Below are 19,101 nucleotides of genomic sequence, written 5' to 3'. Positions count from 1 at the left end.
GAAAATTTTGTCAAAATTTTATTTCTATAGACAATTTTTTTTTTAAATTTTATTTCTATAGATAATTTTCTCAAAATTTTATGCCTATTGAAAATTTTGTAAAACTTTTATTTCTATAGAAAATGTTGTCAAAAATTCATTTTCATAGAATATGTTTTAAAAATTTTATGTCCATAGAAAATTTCATTTCTATAGAAAATTTTATTAAAATTTTATTTCTATAGAATTTTTTTTCAAAATTGTATTTCTATAGCAAATTATATTTCTATTGAAAATGTTATCAAAATTTTATTTCTATAGCAAATTTCGTAAAACTTTTATTTCTATAGCAAATGTTTTCAAAATTTTATTTCTATAAAACATTTAGTCAAAATTTTATTTCTGTATAAAATTTTGTAAAAATTTTACTTCCATAGAAAATTATTTCAAAATTGTATTTCTATAGAAAATATTGTCAAAATATTATTTCTAGAGAAAATTTTGTAAAAATTTTACTTCTATAGAAAATGTTGTCAAAATATTATTTCTAGAGAAAATTTTGTCAAAATTTTATTTCTATAGAAAATTTTTTCAAAATTTTATTTATATAGCAAATTTTATTTCTACAGAAAATTTTGTCAAAATTTTATTTCTATAGAAAATTTTGTAAAACTTTTATTTCTTTCGAAAGTGTTTTCGAAGTTTTATTTCTATAAAACATTTATTCAAAATTTTATTTCTATAAAACATTTAGTCAAAATTTTATTTCTGTATAAAATTTTGTAAAAATTTTACTTCCATAGAAAATTTTGTCCAAATTTTATTTCTATAGAAAATTTTGTCAAAATTTTATTTCTATAGAAAATGTTGTCAAAATATTATTTCTAGAGAAAATTTCGTCAAAATTTTATTTCTATAGACAATTTTGTTAAAATTTTATTTCTATAGAAAATTTTGTAAAACTTTTATTTCTATAGAAAATGTTGTCAAAAATTTATTTTCATAGAATATGTTTTAAAAATTTTATGTCCATAGAAAATTTCATTTCTATAGAAAATTTTGTTAAAATTTTATTTCTATAGAATTTTTTTTTCAAAATTGTATTTCTATAGCAAATTATATTTCTATTGAAAATTTTATCAAAATTTTATTTCTATAGAAAATTTCGTAAAACTTTTATTTCTATAGAAAACGTTTACAAAATTTTATTTCTATAAAACATTTAGTCAAAATTTTATTTCTGTATAAAATTTTGTAAACATTTTACTTCCATAGAAAATTATTTCAAAATTGTATTTCTATAGAAAATATTGTCAAAATATTATTTCTAGAGAAAATTTTGTAAAAATTTTATTTCTATAGAAAATGTTGTCAAAATATTATTTCTAGAGAAAATTTTGTCAAAATTTTATTTCTATACAAAATTTTGTCAAAATTTTATTTCTATAAAAAATTTTGTAAAACTTTTATTTCTATAGAAAATGTTTTCAAAATTTTATTTCTATAAAACATTTAGTCAAAATTTTATTTTTAAAAAACATTTAGACAAAATTTTATTTCTATATAAAATTTTGTAAAAATTTTACTTTCATAGAAAATTTTGTCAAAATTTTATTTCTATAGAAAATTTTGTCAAAATTTTATTTCTATAGAAAATGTTGTCAAAATATTATTTCTAGAGAAAATTTTGTCAAAATTTTGTTTCTATAGACAATTTTGTTAAAATTTTATTTCTATAGAAAATTTTGTCAAAATTTTATGTATATTGAAAATTTTTTAAAACTTTTATTTCTATAGAAAATGTTGTCAAAAATTTATTTTCATAGAATATGTTTTAAAAATGTTATGTCTATAGAAAATTTTGTTTCTATAGAAATTTTTTTCAAAATTTTATTTCTATAGAAAATTTTGTCAAAATTTTATTTCTATAGAAAATTTTCGTAAAACTTTTATTTCTATAGAAAATGTTTTCAAAATTTTATTTCTATAAAACATTTAGTCAAAATTTTATTTCCATATAAAATTTTGTATAAATTTTACTTCCATAGAAAATTCTGTCAAATTTTTTTTTCTATAGAAAATTTTGTCAAATTTTTATTTCTATAGAAAATATTGTCAAAATATTATTTCTAGAGAAAATTTTGTCAAAATTTTATTTCTATAGACAATTTTGTTAAAATTTTATTTCTATAGAAAATTTGGCAACATTTTATGTCTATTGAAAATTTTGTAAAATTTTATTTCTATAGAAAATGTTGTCAAAAATTTATTTTCATAGAATATGTTTTAAAAATTGTATGTCTATAGAAAATTTTATTTTAATAGAAAATTTTGTAAAACTTTTATTTCTATAGAAAATGTTTTCAAAATTTTATTTCTATAAAACATTTAGTCAAAATTTTATTTCTATATAAAATTTTGTAAAAATTTTGTTTCTATAGAAAATGTTTCCAAAATTTTATTTCTATAAAACATTTAGTCAACATTTTATTTCTATATAAAATTTTGTTAAAATTTTACTTCCAAGAAAATTTTGTCAAAATTTGATTTCTATAGAAAATTTTGTCAAAATTTTATTTCTATAGAAAATGTTGTCAAAATATTATTTCTAGAGAAAATTTTGTCAAAATTTTATTTCTATAGACAATTTTGTTAAAATTTTATTTCTATAGAAAATGTTGTCAAAATTTTATGTCTATTGAAAATTTTGAAAAACTTTTATGTCTATTGAAAATTTTGAAAAACTTTTATTTCTATAGAAAATTTAGTCAAAGTTGTATTTCTATAAAACATTTAGTCAAAATTTTATTTCTTTATAAAATTTTGTAAAAATTTTACTTCGATAGAAAATTTTGTCAAAATTTTATTTCTATAGAAAATTTTGTAAAACTTTTATTTCTATAGAGAATGTTTTCAAAGTTTTATTTCTATAAAACATTTATTCAAAATTTTATTTCTATAAAACATTTACTCAAAATTTTATTTCTATATAAAATTTTGTAAAAATTTTACTTCCATAGAAAATTTTGTCAAAATTTTATTTCTATAGAAAATTTAGTCAAAAATTTATTTCTATAGAAAATGTTGTCAAGATATTATTTCTACAGAAAATTTTGTCAAAATTTTATTTCTATAGACAATATTGTTAAAGTTTTATTTCTATAGAAAATTTTGTCAAAATTTTATTTCTATAGAAAATTTTGTCACAAATTTATTTTCATAGAATATGTTTTAAAAATTTTATGTCTATAGAACATTTTATTTCTATAGAAAATTTTGTTAAAATTTTGTTTCTTTAGATTTTTTTGTTCAAAATTTTATTTCTATAGAAAATTTTGTCAAAATTTTATTTCTATAGAAAATTTTGTAAAACTTTTATTTCTTTCGAAAATGTTTTCAAAGTTTTATTTCTATAAAACATTTATTCAAAATTTTATTTCTATAAAACATTTAACAATTTAACATTTAAACAATTTTACTTCCATAGAAAATTTTGTCAAAATTTTATTTCTATAGAAAATTTAGTCAAAATTTTATTTCTATAGAAAATGTTGTCAAAATATTATTTCTAGAGAAAAATTTCGTCAAAATTTTATTTCTATAGACAATTTTGTTAAAATTTTATTTCTATAGAAAATTTTGTCAAAATTTTATGTCTACTGAAAATTTTGAAAAACTTTTATTTCTATAGAAAATGTTGTCAAAAATTTATTTTCATAGAATATGTTTTAAAAATTTTATGTCTATAGAAAATTTTATTTCTATAGAAAATTTTGCTAAAATTTTATTTCTATAGAAAATTTTGTTAAAATTTTCTTTCAATAGAAAATTTTGTCAAAATTTTATTTTTATAAAAAATTTTGTCAAAATTGTATTTCTATTTAGAAGCTTATCCCAAAAATTTTGATCTATTACATTCATTAACAAAGCTGGTCAATTCATACCGAAATTCCCCAATACAATTTTCCAATACAGTAAGCATAACACATTTTTCCTCTCCACATTTGCCTACAGTAAAACTCGCATTACCTCTAGTTCAATAGTTCCTGAGTATTCTTCTTCCAGTTTTCTCATACAACCTGATTATTGTATTTCCTTTTATTTTTATCTCAATTGATTTTCAAATTAAAATGCTTGGTATGCTTGTTCATTATAAAAACCAAGAAGACACAGACCATTATACAGTGGTGATTTTACTGTCACATATCAAAAGTTTCTTAGGATTTGTCCGAGGACACTGCCAGACCAGACAGACCACCCATTAAAACCCGCACTATAGAAACAGGGTCTAACTCAGGGCATTGTACTCATATGAAGAATATATCACATATGCATTCTGGATAAATTGATGATGAACGCTTTTAGCCAAACTCTTAGTTTTAATAAAATCTTCTCAGGTTAAAGTTTGCTTTGGTTTTTCGTTTTTGGCATATCTGTTTTTTTATTACCTTCCTTGTTAGATGTCCAAGGCCATGTGTGCCATGAAGACGAGAACAAGTACGTGGAGAGTAAGCATTGAAGCGTATAATTGCCATTAAAGTGATTGCTGTTTTATCCAAAGCAACGAAAAAATAAGAACCAACCAACGACAAGGCCAACTACCTAAAAATTTTACCAAGCAATTTAAGTTTCCTATCTGGTCAAAAACACAAATAGATGTTCACAACCATAAAACTACTATGGTTGCTGGAATAAGTGGCCATACAGGTTGCTCTTAAAAAAAAGGCCAGTTTGAAATGTCCAAGTTATAGCCTGTAGGAATTTTACAATTTTATTTTAATTTAGTAGAAATAATATGATTATTTTGAGACTTTTATATGTTGAAGTAAAAAAATCCCTCAAGGGGAGGATTGGTTTAATTTAATTTTGGCGAGTAAGTTCAGTGTATCTTCTTAACACAAAATTTGATAATCGGATAAAGAGATATGTGACCCTTTCGTCTTGTCGGCATGGGATAAGACTACACTGGGCAAAATAAGTTCTTTATGGTAGGCTAATTTCAATGCATACCATACAATTTTAGCATCCAAACTTAACTCTTTGCTCTTGAAGTGCTCAAATTCTTTCTCAGCATAAATCTATAGCGATTTTTTTATATTTTCAAGAGTTTTGGAAGATTTGGTTTTTCGTGCCATCAAGTCTAAATTTCCCTAGTATATCCCATGTTCTTATTTGTTTCTCTTGCTAAATGACCACCCTTTTTATATAAAGTCGGTTATAAGAAGGGTTGTCCTTAAATTGCCACTGGACAGGTCAGATGTGCAGCAAACATTCCAGGCCCCCGACTCCAAAATGAATAAAATTGTAAAAGGTAGTCTGAAGAAACTAACTTGAAAACTATCTGGAATGATGAGGTATTTATCTTTGCCTGTTGTCGGGGAGAACTGGTCAAAGCAGGCAACGATAATGACTATAAATAGCGTCAAACAAAGTCATTATCCTTACAAGCGACTTGCACATAGACCTGTTTTACTATTTTCTGAAGGGGGAGGATGATCAAGAGAATGCCAAATTTAATGTTGACCATATTAAATCCTATTGTAGGATGTTAATGGCTTCTCTGCATTAAAACCCCCCTCAATGATAGGAAGGCCATAGCAAATGGATGTATCATTTCACACATTTATAATCTCTCTTTTATGGCCTCTCTCTCCAGCATCTAAAATTCTCCCCCACTCATGTGTGGTGGGTGTGGATAACTGGAATACACCATGGGTGTATGGATGTGTGGTTGTTCTTGTGAATTGTTTTAATTGTATTTGCAGGAGAATGTACGAGAGTGTGTGTGCTTATAAGCACATATATGTTTGTCCTCCTCTATATATTTTTATCAATTAGAAAACTTATTATGAAGCTTTGGCAAAATTTTTGGGCTAACAGTTTTTTGTTTTTCTGGTTTTATTATTGAGGCTTAGGGTATTCTCAAATTTCATGTTAACTATTTTTGTTCAATTTAGAAGAGTTTTAAAACACCTGAGTTCTTTGTCATTTAGATAGTTGGTTAATTTCATTCCATAAAATTGTTTTAAGTTGATTATGTTGGCCTAAAAAATAGACTTGCAAATTAAGTGTGGAAATGCAGTGTTGGGTTTTGCGTAAAATTTCATTTCAAAGGCTTTGGTCAAAAATTATAAAATTGAAATTGTTGGGGAAAAATGTTTAAAAAATAAAAACAGAAATCAAACAGATATCGATTTTTGTTTTGCTAAATTTTTATACCCACATCCGTAAAATGTTGATGGGTGTGGGCCATTGTAACACATCAAAATATCGATTTTCCAAAAATAGCTTATTTCGATCCAAAGATGTTGGCTTTTCCTTAAGGGTTGTGGTATTGGATTCCGAGCCAAAGATACTACTTTTTTAACATAAACATTTTTTAGGGACCTATGTAGCTTAAAATCTAGGATGATTGAGGTTACAAATCTCATTTATGGATTTTTTTTGTCTTTTTGCGACATATTAATAATAATGATATTCACGTTCAAATAAATGCCAGTTTAAAAAAGATATAATTTTGAACAGATAATTTAAAGTAAACAAGTATATACGGCCGTAAGTTCGGCCTATTATGTATGTACCCTCAACCATGGATTGCGTAGAAACTTCTACTAAAGACTGTCATCCACAATCGAATTACTTGGGATGTTGAAATACTTTCCGATGGCAAGGTATCATAAAACTATTTAACATCGTCTTCGGTTTATCTGAGGGATATATAGAACTATAGACCGAGATGGGCCTAATTAGGCATGGTTGTTAAAGGCCATATAACTGGTTGGCTGATAGGTGCCCGGTCTGACACATAGATGGCGTCGCTAGTAGTAAATGCATAAATATAAAATAAAGGAGGTCCCTTGTCATTGAGCTTAACATGGAATCGGGCAGCACTCAGTGATAAGAGAGAAGTTCACCAATGTGGTATCACAATGGACTGAATAGTCTAAGTGAGCCTGATAAATCGGGCTGCCACCTAACCTAGCCTAACCTAGTATTAAATGCATATTATTTTTATATAGTACCAACCTTCAAATGATTCGTGTCAAAATTTGACGTCTGTAAGTCAATTAGTTTGTGAGCGTCTTTAGAGCGTCTTTTGGGAAGCAACTTTTGTTATTGTGAAAAAAAAATTAAAAAAAAGGAATTTCGTGTTTTGATAAAATACTGTTTTCTGGAGGGAACAAATATGGTGGAAGCAAAAACTTGGCTTGATAATGAGTTTCCGGACTCTGCCCCAGGGACATCAACAAAATTCAAGCGTGGTGAAATGAGAACGGAGGACGGTGAACGCAGTGGACGCCCGAAAGAAGTGGTTACCGACGAAAACATCAAAAAAATCCACAAAATTATTTTGAATGACCGTAAACTGAAGTTGATCGAGATAGCAGAGGCCTTAAAGATATCAAAGGAACGTGTTGGTCATATCATTCATCAATATTTGGATATGCGGAAGCTCTGTGCAAAATGGGTGCCGCGCGAGCTCACATTTGACCAAAAACAACAACGTGTTGATGATTCTGAGCGGTGTTAACTCGTAATACACCCGAGTTTTTCCGTCGATATGTGACAATGGATGAAACATGGCTCCATCACTACCCTGCTGAGTCCAATCGACAGTCGGCTGAGTGGACAGCGACCGGTGAACCGTCTCCGAAGCGTGTAAAGACTCAAAAGTCCGCTGGCAAAGTAATGGCCTCTGTTTTTTCGGATGCGTATGGAATACTTTTTATCGATTATCTTTAGAAGGGAAAAACCATCAACAGTGACTATTATATGGTGTTATTGGAGCGTTTCAAGGTCGACATCGCGGCAAAACGGCCCCATATGAAGAAGAAAAAAGTGTTGTTCCACCAAGACAACGCACCGTGCCACAAGTCATTGAGAACGATGGCAAAAATCCATGAAGTGGGCTTCGAATTGCTTCCCCACCCACCGTATTCTACAGATCTCGCCCCCAGCGACTTTTTCTTGTTCTCAGACCTGAAAAGGATGGTCGCAGGGAATAAATTTGGCTGCAATGAAGAGGTGATCTCCGAAACTGAGGCCTATTTTGAGGCAATACCGAAGGAGTTCTACCAAAATGGTATCAAAGAATTGGAAGGTCGTTATAATCGTTGTATCGCTCTTGAAGGGAACTATGTTGAATAATAAAAACGAATTTTGACAAAAAAATGTGTTTTTCTTTGTTAGACCGGGGACTTATAAGCCAACCTGTTACTAGCACAATGTACCAAATTTCAACTTAATCGGATGAAATTTGCTCCTCAAGAGGCTCCAAAACCAAATCCGGGTATCGGTTGATATGGGGGCTATATATGATTATGGACCGCTATGGACCAATTTTGGCATGGTTGTTAGAGACATATAGTCTCTAACACCACGTACCAAGTTTCAACCGAATCGGATGAATTTTGCTCCTCCCAGAGGCTACAGATTTCAAATCTGGGGATCGGTTTATATCGGGGCTATATATAATTATAAACCAATATGAACCAATTTTTGCATGGTTGTTAGAGACTATACCATATACTAACACCACGTACCACATTTCAACCGGATTGAATGAAATTTTCTTATCTAAGAGGCTCCGCAAACCGGTTTATATGTGGGCTATATATAATTATGGACCGATGTGAACCAATATTTGCACGATTGTTAGAGACCATATACCAACACCGTGTACCATATTTCAGCCTGATTGGATGAAATTTGCTTCTCTTTGAGGCTTTGCAAGCCAAATCTGGGGATCGGTTTATATGGGGGCTATATATAATTATGGACCGATGTGAACCAATTTTTGCGTGGTTGTTAAAGACCATATACCACCACCATGTACCAAATTTCAGCCAGATCGGATGAAATATGCGTCTCTTAGAGGCTCCGCAAATCAAATCTGGGGTCCGTTTATATGGGGGCTATACGTAGAAGTGGACCAATATGGCACATTTGCAATACCATCGGACCTACATCGATTACAACTACTTGTGCCAAGTTTCAAGTCGATGGGTTGTTTCGTTCGGAAGTTAGCGAGATTTCAACAGACGGACGGACGGACATTCTTAGTTCGACTCAGAATTTCACCCAACCCAGAATATATATTCTTTGTGGGATGTTAGAGCAATATTTCGATGTGTTACAAACGGAATGACAGAGTTAATATACCCCCATCCTGTTGTGAAGGGTATAAAAAGGTTTTCTTAATTCCAAAAAACTTTTAACAAAAGATACAAAATACTCGTACGTCTTAGCCTATATTTGAACTATTTCTAAATCTAATAATTCAATATTTCAGTAAATTAAGGACGATTTCTTTAAATCAAAAATGTGTTTCTTTACTTTAAGGACAATTGGCCTTAGCTCAAAGATATAGACTTTAACGGAGGATTGCAAATTTCCATAATTTGTACTCTAAGTTTAATGAAAAAAACTTTTTGACGCAAAGATTTATAAATTTTCTTTTAATTAAAATTTCAAACAAATGTTTAAATTTATTTCCGGAAAGCGTATGATTTGAACCCATCTTCTTGTTTTAGTACCTTTCTTAAATTCCACGTGAAATTTTATATATTTTCTAATAAGTCGCATCGAGAGGCTTCCAGAGAAAACTATTATATTTCATTCATGTAGGTGGATATTTTAAACTTCCATAAAATAATGCGAGTAAATCCCTACAGAATTTAAGTTTCAAATCAATTTTTTGCACGTGTATACGAGATGTTTACACTACAGGCCGTCAAAGGGAGATCGCGTTTTACCTGCAGTGATTGGATGGCATAGTGAAGCCTCAGTGTTCAATAAAAAGAAAAGCTTCTAAAGGCGACCTAAAGGGTTTTGTATCACATTATTACTGGTGTTGACAAATGGATCCCGTACGACAATCCCGAGCGAACAAAATCATATTTCATATTGCGACTTTGCTGTCGAATATCGATTCAGAGCTTGAACTTCAAATCGAAGTCTCGCTGTTTAAACATCACATCCAAGTCTAGGCTTCAAATCTCAGTATTCGAGTTGTTCGAATGTCTAGATGACACCCAAATGAACTGCAGGCTGAAGCCTTTGACTGAAAACTGCAGATTGACTGCATATTGGAACATTCTTGTTCTTAACTTCAAAAGAATGTCTTAGAGTTGAGGCAACCGACCGATATCACAGTGTTTAAACTTCCCATTCTAGCCTCAGAATTTGAATATCAGATTGAAGTCTGAGAGTTTGAACTTCAAATCGAACTCTCTATGTTAGAATTTCTAACGTTCTTGCTGTAATCCCAATGATTCAATTGCAGACTGACATCTGAAGTGTCTGAATTCAGCTTCGTTCATGCATTCTCAACAAAAGCATACGTCAAACGACAAGAAGGAAACCAACTCTGAGACAACCATGAGTGGCTCCTAGTTTCCAGTTTTAGTGCTTAGTTTTTAATGCAGCGATAATCACATTTTCCTTAATAAAAAAAATTAGTTTCCATACAGGTCCATAGATTGTAGCGATAGGTTTTTCTGATCTTGGCTGGAGTAAGATTTTCGGAGGCCGGGGTACGTCACAGAAATTTACTCTTTAGACTGAGATAAGGAGAAGGCACGGTTATTACGGTTTTAAGTTAATAGGCTTTATTGTCGTGAGACATTTTTTGGTTACAGAGTTAATTTGGTATGGAGCCTGTGGTTATGACGGATTTGGATCTGTGGATGCGGTGAAGCGAGACCTAACAGTCCTCAACTTGCTATCGAATCTTGCGGCTCTCCACAACTAACAGGTTGGCTGATAAGTCCCCGGTATAACAAATAAAAACACATTTTTTGTCAAAATTCGTTTTTATTATTCAACATAGTTCCCTTCCAGAGCGATACAACGATTATAACGACCTTCCAACTTTTTTATACCATTTTGGTAGTACTCCTTCGGTTTTGCCTCAAAATAGGCCTCAGTTTCGACGATCACCTCTTCATTGTAGCCAAATTTTTTCCCTGTGAGCATCCTTTTGAGGTCTGAGAACAAGAAAAGGTCGCTGGGGGACAGATCTGGAGAATACGGTGGGTGGGGAAGCAATTCGAAGTCCAATTCATGAATTTTTGCCATCGCCCTCAATGACTTGTGGCACGGTGCGTTGTCTTGGTGGAACAACACTTTTTTCTTCTTCATATGGGGCCGTTTTGCCGCGATTTCGACCTTCAAACGCTCCAATAATGCCACACAATAGTCACTGTTGATGGTTTTTCCCTTCTCAAGATAATCGATAAAAATTATTCCATGCGCTTCCCAAAAAACAGAGGCCATTACTTTGCCAGCGGACTTTTGAGTCTTTCCACGCTTCGGAGACGGTTCACCGGTCGCTGTCCACACAGCCGACTGTCGACTGGACTCAGGAGTGTAGTGATGGAGCCATGTTTCATCCATTGTCACATATCGACGGAAAAACTCGGGTGTATTACGAGTTAACACCGCTCAGAATCATCAACACGTTGTTGTTTTTGGTCAAATGTGAGCTCGCGCGGCACACATTTTGCACAGAGCTTCCGCATATCCAAATATTGAAGAATGATATGACCAACACTTCATTTTACGGTCATTCAAAATCATTTTGTGGATTTTTTTCCGTCGGTAACCACCTCCTTCTGGCGCCCACTGCGTTCACCGTCCTCCGTGCTCATTTCACCACGCTTGAATTTAGCATACCAATCAATTATTGTTGATTTCCCTGGGGCAGAGTCCTGAAACTCATTATCAAGCCAAGTTTTTGTTTCCACCGTATTTTTTCCCTTCAGAAAGCAGTATTTTATCAAAACACGAAATTCCTTTTTTTCCATTTTTTTCACAATAACAAAAGTTGCTTCACAAAAGACGCTCTATCTTAAGGTAAGTACTATGTTCGCTTTTCGAGTTGAAATTTTCGCGGTTACTTTATTAAAACAGTTCAATATAAAGCAGATAAATTAACTCAATTGATGCGCAGTTTCTTGTTCCTCTAAATTTCGGCAAGACACTATGGGAATATGTTTGTTTTCATTTATAATTTTAATTGTTTCAGGAAAAGTAATTGCGAAAATAAAGTGATTTTCAACTCGAAAACCGAACATAGTACTCACCTTTACAAACTAATTGACTTACAGACGTCAAATTTTGACACGAATCATTTGAATGTTGGTACTATATAAAAATAATATGCATTTAATACTAGCGACGCCATCTATCTGTCAGACCGGGGACTTATCAGCCAACCTGTTATTTTGGACATGGTGGTCGCACGCCCCTACCTGAGGAATAATAAAACAAGGGGAAGTGGAGGAATACGTGGCTCGCACACCTCTAAATGAGGAATAAGTTAGAAGGAGGAAAATGGAGGAATTAGAGTGATCGCACACCACTAGCTGACGAATAGGAGAGAATGAGGTAATGTAGAAACACCTCTAACTGGGGGATAGGAGAGGATGAGAAAAAGGAGAACACGTGACTAGAGGGATCGCACGCCTCTTGCTAATGAATACCATAGAAGGAAAGTAAGAACTCGTGGCTAGATGGGTCGCACATCTCTAGCTGTGGAATAGGAAAGGATGAGGAAAAGTAAGAACACATGTCTGGAGTAGTCGCACACTTCCAGAGTAGCTAGAGTGATCGCACACCTCTAACTGAGGGATAGGAGGCGATGAGAAAAAGGAGAATACGTGACTAGAGTGATCGCACACCTCTTGCTAATGAATACGATAGAAGGACAAGTAAGAACTTGTGGCTAGAGGTGTCGATGTGGAATAGGAAAGGATGATGAAAAGTAAGAACACATGTCTGGAGTAGCCGCACACCTCCAGCTGAATTATTTACCTTACCTTTCGTTTCCCTCTACTATATTCTACAAGTCCAGCAATCGGACCAAGGATAATGACACCTACACATATTGTAGCCGTTTATTATAAGCATCAATTGTGTTCGATACAAAGCTGCTGTTATGTTTCACTCGGTTGCAGCAGCTCCATAGTACACTACCCCCATAGCTGGTCCCACCAAATATATAGCATAAATTTTTTCCATGGATATTCGTCCTTGCCGTCGATGTTGAGGCATATCCGGGGTTATCTTATTATAGCTTCGCTTGGGATTATCGTAGTGGATCTAGTTTTCAACACCACTAACGATGGGATGCCTTTACTTTCTTGTCTTAGGTTAGGTTAGGATTGGTGGCAGCCCGATGTACCAGACTCACTTAGACTATACAGTCCATTGTGATACCAGAGTGGTGAAATTCTCTCTATCACTGAGTGCTGTCCGATTCTATGTTAAACTCAATGGCAGGGACCTCCTTTTTATAGCCGAGTCCGAACGGCGTTCCAAATTGCAGCGAAACCACTTAGAGCAGCATTGAAACACTCAGAAATGTCACCAGCATTACTGAGGTGGGATGATCCACCGCTGAAAAACTTTTCGGTGCTCGGTCGAAGTAGAAATCGAACCCCCGACATTCTGTATGCAAGGCGGGCATGCTAACCATTGTACCACAGTGGCTCCCTAAAAATTAGGAAAAGTAGGAACACGAAGCAGAAATCGAACCCCCGACATTGTGTATGCAAGGCGGGCATGCTAACCATTGCACCACGGTGGCTCCCTAAAAATGAGGAAAAGTAGGAACACGTGTCTAGAATGATCGCACACCTCTAGCTGAATTATATACCTTATTTAGCTTTCGCTTCCCTCTCTAATATTCTACAATTCCAGCAATAGGAACAAATGATAATGACAAGGAGCAATATCTGGGCTATATGACTGGTTGGGTAGGACATCCCATTTGGGTGTTTCCAAATAAGTTTTTAAGAGTTTAACCGTTGTAACCGTTTATTACACGGATCACTTGTGTTCCATACAAAGCTGCTTTTTCATTCGGTTGGATATTCGTCTTTGAATATGTTTTTTAAACTCCGGATTGTGATATGAATAGTTATGTCCGAACTATGTCATCTATTTTCAAACCAAATCCAAGATCTTAGATCTTAGATCCATGGAATTTCGGTATAACTATCTGTGAAGCATGTATAGCTAGAATTGTGAAAGTTGATACCTGAGATTTTCTTTTCAATAACTTAATAATACAAATACCTTCATTCCCACTACTGTTCTAAAATGTAGTTGAATCATTTGAACGTAAACCCCTGTCTTCATTTTTAAGGTTTTCATTAAAATGCTCTGAATTGTAAAAATTTTCACTTTCCATTTTATGTTGCTATTTGTTTTTCATAATATTTACACCATATTCACAACATCCTTTCGACAACATATGCCATGGAGGGTTTGGGTTTTTGCCATTGCACCATCTTGGTCAAAACATCTGAGCTCCGAACGTGGCATACTTTAGTGAAAACATGCCATTGTACATGGAAGGAACAACATCGTAATTAATAAGATTAATTATAAGACCTTACGAAAACACAAAATACTTTAGTCATTCAAGTTGAGATTGCCAGACGCGTTCTTAGGGAACGCAGCCAAGCCACCACCATCGCCACCAATGCCATCATGGAGTGAAAATGAGACCTAAAGGCCGAAATTCCAAGAATGATTTGATTTTAATGAGGGCAGTTATTTTTGTTTTTATTCTCTATGTCAGTACAAGAGAGAGAGAGCGAGAGAGGGGGGGGGGGGAGCCGAAGGGTATGAAGAGTGAACTGTGGTAAAGGAAGAGTTTCCAAAAGCTCCAATGCAAGCCCACAAAAATTAATGCCAATGGTCTATTGGGTTTTGAAGTGGATGGGGGTTGGGGTAGGGCCAAATGCGAGGGTAAATTAATGTTATTTATTCGACCATTAAAACCAATGTAATTAATAATCATAAATATTGCAAACACCACTTAAAACACAATAAGACATAAACAAAACACAAATAGGAGAACAACAATCTCAACTCAAGGGTAGCCATTAACACAGAAAACACCAGATTGGTATATTCATGTGAATTTTAGCTGAAGTATTTACTAAAATTCATTTTATGAATATATTTTATGAATATCTGCAGAATTGAAGATGAGAGTGCCTTTTATATATCGTGTTTGGGCAACCCTAGCTAGGGAGCCACCGTGGTGCAATGGTTAGCATGCCCGCCTTGCATACACAAGGTCGTGGGTTCGATTCCTGCTACGACCGAACACCAAAAAGTTTTTCAGCGGTGGATTTTCCCACCTCAGTAATGCTGGTGACATTTCTGAGGGTTTCAAAGCTTCTCTAAGTGGTTTCACTGGAATGTGGAACGCCGTTCGGACTCGGCTATATAAAGGAGGTCCCTTGTCATTGAGCTTAACATGAAATCGGGCAGCACTCAGTGATAAGTGAGAAGTTCACCACTGTGGTATCACAATGGACTGAATAGTCTAAGTGAGCCTGATACATCGGGCTGCCACATAACCTAACCTAACCTAACCCTAGCTTTGCGAGTTGTCAGATCTATCGTAAAGCTTCAAATGTTTGAGGTTATACGAACTCAGAACTTGTTGTCGTTGTCGTTTCCCCCTTGTAGCATGTCTGACATGATCATATTCTTTCTATAGGTGCATTCAGGCTCCAAACAGTGCAAAAACTCACCTATGCCCAAGAAAAATAAAAAAAAAAATCAAATATTTCTCTCTGAGTAAAGGGTACTAAAATTGGAGAAAATTTTCTATAGAAATAACATTTTGACAAAATTTTATATAGAGATAAAACTTGGAGAAATTTTTCCATACAACTAAAATTTGGAGAAATTTTTCTATAGAAATAAAATTTTGCAGAAATTTTCTTTAAAAATTAAAATTTGCAAAAATTTTCTATAGAAATAAAAATTTTCTATAGATATAAAGTTTGGACAAAATTTTCTATAGAAATAAAATTTTCTGTAGATATAAAATTTTGACAAAATTTTCTATAGTAATTATATTTTGACAAAATTTTCTATAGTAAAAAAATCTTGACAAAATTTTCTGTACAAATAAAATTTTGACAAAATCTTCTATAAAAATAAAATTTGGACAAAATGTTCTATAAAAATTAAATTTGGAAAAAATTTTCTATAGAAATAAAATTTTGATAAAATCTTCCTTAGAAAAAAAGTTTTGACAAAATTTTCTGTAGAAATAAAACTGTGGCAAAATTTTTCTAGAAATAACATTTTGACAAAATTTTCTATAAAAATAAAATTTTGACAAAATTTTCTATAGAAATAAAATGTTGACAAAATTTTCTATAGAAAAAAAGTTTTGACAAAATTTTCTGTGAAACCAAATTTTGACAAAATTTTCGGTAGAAATAAAATTTGGACACAATTTTCTATAAATTAAGATTTTCACAAAATGTTCTAAAGAAATAAAATGTTCAAAAAATATTCTATAGAAATAAAAGATTGAGAAAATTTTCTATAGAAATAAATCTTTGAGAAAATTTTCTATAGAAATAAAATCTTAAGAAAATTTTCTATAGAAATAAAATTTTGAGAAAATTTTTATAAAAATAAAATTTTGACAAAATTGTCTATAAAAATAAAATTTTGACAAAATTTTCTATAAAAATAAAATTTCGAGAAAATTTTCTATAAAAATAAAATTTGGACAAAATTTTCTACAAAAATAAAATTTTGACAAAATTTTATAAAAAAAAAATTTCGAGAAAATTTTCTATAAGAATAAAGTTTGGACAAAATTGTCTATAGAAATAAAATTTTGACAAAATTTTATATAAAAATAAAATTTTGACAAAATTTTCTATAGCAATAAAGTTTGGACAAAATTTTCTATAGAAATAAAATTTTGACAAAATTTTATATAAAAATAAAAGTTTGACAAAATTTTCTATAGGAATAAAGTTTGGACAAAATTTTCTATAGAAATAAAATTTTGACACAATTTTCTTAGAAATAAAATTTTCTGTAGAAATAAAAGTTTGACAAAATTTTCTATAGAAATAATATTTTGACAAAATTTTCCATAAAAATAAAATTTGGACAAAATTTTCTATAAAAATTAAAATTGGACAAAATTTTCTATAGAAAAAAAGTTTCCACAAAATTTTCTATAGAAACCAAATTTTGAAAAAATTTTCTGTAGAAATAAAATTTGGACCAAATTTTCTATAGAAATAAAATTTTGACAAAATTTTCTATAGAAATAATATTTGGACAAAACTTCCTATAGAAATTTTAACATAATTTTTTATAGAAGTAAAATTTTGACAAAATTTTCTGTACAAATAAAATTTTGACAAAATTTTCTATAAAAATAAAATTTAGACAAAATTTTCAGTAAAAATAAAATTTTGACAAAATCTTCGTTAGAAATAAAAAATTTGACAAAATTTCCTGAGAAATAAAATTGTGGCAAAATTTTTTATAGAAATAAAATTTTGACAAATTTTTTTATAGGAAAAAAATTTCGACAAATTTTCTATAGAAATACAATTTATGTTTAAACTACAAGTGTAGCTTAACCAACAGAGGAGTACATTTTTCGGAAGGTTTAAGTGTAGTTCACTTTGGGTTGAGTGAATTACCCGAATTTATTCTGATAATTGGTTGATAGTTTTGCTGTAAGTAGAGGATGCTGATGATGAATGTGGTAATTTTGAAACAGCTGTACATCCAACCATCTTGCAGTCTATAGAGCTTTGCCCAAATAAATTTGACAAACATACTTTTCTTTTTTAAGCTACATTTGTAGTTTAGTCAATGCATGGTTTTAAGCTGAGTTAAAAAACAACAATGATTGAAGAGAAACCAACAATAACAAACAAAACGAAATAAAATTTTGACCAAATTTTCTGTAGAAATAAAATTTTGACAAAATTTTCTATAGAAATAAAATTTTGGGAAATTTTTTTTATAAAAAAAAATTTTTTTGACAAAATTTTCTGTAGAAATAAAATTTGGACAAAATTTTCTGTAGAAATAAACTGTTGACAATATTTTTTGCAGAAATAAAATTGTGGCAAAATTTTTTATGGAAATAAAAGTTTGACAAAATTTTTTATAGAAATAAAATTTTGACAAATTTTTCTATAGAAAAAAATTTTTGACAAAATTTTCTGTAGAAATAAAATATTGACAAAATTTTCTGTAGAAATAAAAGTTGGGCACAATTTTCTATAAAAATAAGATTTTCACAAAATTTTCGGAAGAAATTAAATTTTCACAAAATTTTCTATAGAAATAAAAGTTTGAGAAAATTTTCTATAGAAATAAAAGTTTGAGAAAATTTTCTATAGAAATAAAATTTTGACAAAATTTTCTATAGAAATAAAATTTTGACAAAATTTTCTATAAAAATAAAATTTTGACAAAATTTTCCTTAGAAATAAAATTTTGACAAAATTTTTTTAGAAATAAAATTTTGACAAAATTTTCTTTAGAAATAAAATTTTGACAAAAATTTTTATAGAAATAAAATTTTGACAAAATTGTCTTTAGAAATAAAATTTTGACAAAATTTTCTTTAGAAATAAAATTTTGACAAAATTTTCTTTAGAAATAAAATTTTGACAAGATTTTCTTTAGAAATAAAATTTTGACAAGATTTTCTTTAGAAATAAAATTGTGACAAATTTGGTAAAATTTTCTTGAAATTATGATAGATTATTTCATCACTGCAATGTGAAACGATAGTTTGGTCTCACCTTGTCTATCTTGTCATGGAGCTAAAGATAGAATCGGATAGCACTCAAGGATAAGAATGAATTATACCACTGCGGTATCAGAATGGGCTGAATAGTCCAAGGGAAGCCTAAAATACCGATATGTCACAATACCTAAACTAACCTTAAAGGAGGTATGTCAATTTCAAAAATTCGTGCCCTGCATTTATTGATGACAAATTTGTATTAAATAAATAATCTTAAATAATCTGTTTTTTCTTTCAATTAAAATTTCTTTATTATAATCGAATTTGTCGTTGGTTTCATTATCTTCCGTATTAGATCAATATTTATTTAGTGCCGATAATACTAAATGAGTATTTTGAAATTATCAAATGTTTATCCATATTTTATAGGGCTACAAGTCGATAATTACTATTTGACCTGCATAATGCAATGATTAGGTGATCATTGCCATTGACATTTAAATCAATTTAGTCAAAATTCGATCTTATCAAATTTTAATCAATAGTATCCCGTATTCAAATTGAGT

The sequence above is a fragment of the Haematobia irritans genome, chromosome 1, assembly GCF_050003625.1.
Source record: "Haematobia irritans isolate KBUSLIRL chromosome 1, ASM5000362v1, whole genome shotgun sequence".
Taxonomy (NCBI): domain Eukaryota; kingdom Metazoa; phylum Arthropoda; class Insecta; order Diptera; family Muscidae; genus Haematobia; species Haematobia irritans.
The sequence above is the reverse complement of the archived record's forward strand: the minus strand, read 5'-3'. Positions refer to the sequence as shown.